The sequence below is a fragment of the Cariama cristata genome, unplaced genomic scaffold (genome assembly GCF_000690535.1).
Source record: "Cariama cristata isolate BGI_N322 unplaced genomic scaffold, ASM69053v1 scaffold19022, whole genome shotgun sequence".
Classification (NCBI taxonomy): Eukaryota; Metazoa; Chordata; class Aves; order Cariamiformes; family Cariamidae; genus Cariama; species Cariama cristata.
In genome coordinates, this window is record NW_009605722.1 from 1 (window position 1) to 266 (window position 266).

Below are 266 nucleotides of genomic sequence, written 5' to 3' on the forward strand. Positions count from 1 at the left end.
TGAGAGGCCCAAAACTGAACACAGGATTCCATGACCAGCCGCCAATTGGATTTAGCTCCATTCACCACCACTCTCTGGGCCCGGCCATCCAGCCAGTTTTTTACCCAGGGAAGAGTACGCCCATCCAAGTCATTAGCAGCCAGTTTCTCCAGGAGAATGCTGTGGGAAACGGTGTCAAAGGCTTTAGTAAAGTCTAGGTAGATGACATCCACAGTCTTTCCCCCATCCACTAAGCAGGTCACATCGTCACAGACGGAGATCAGGTT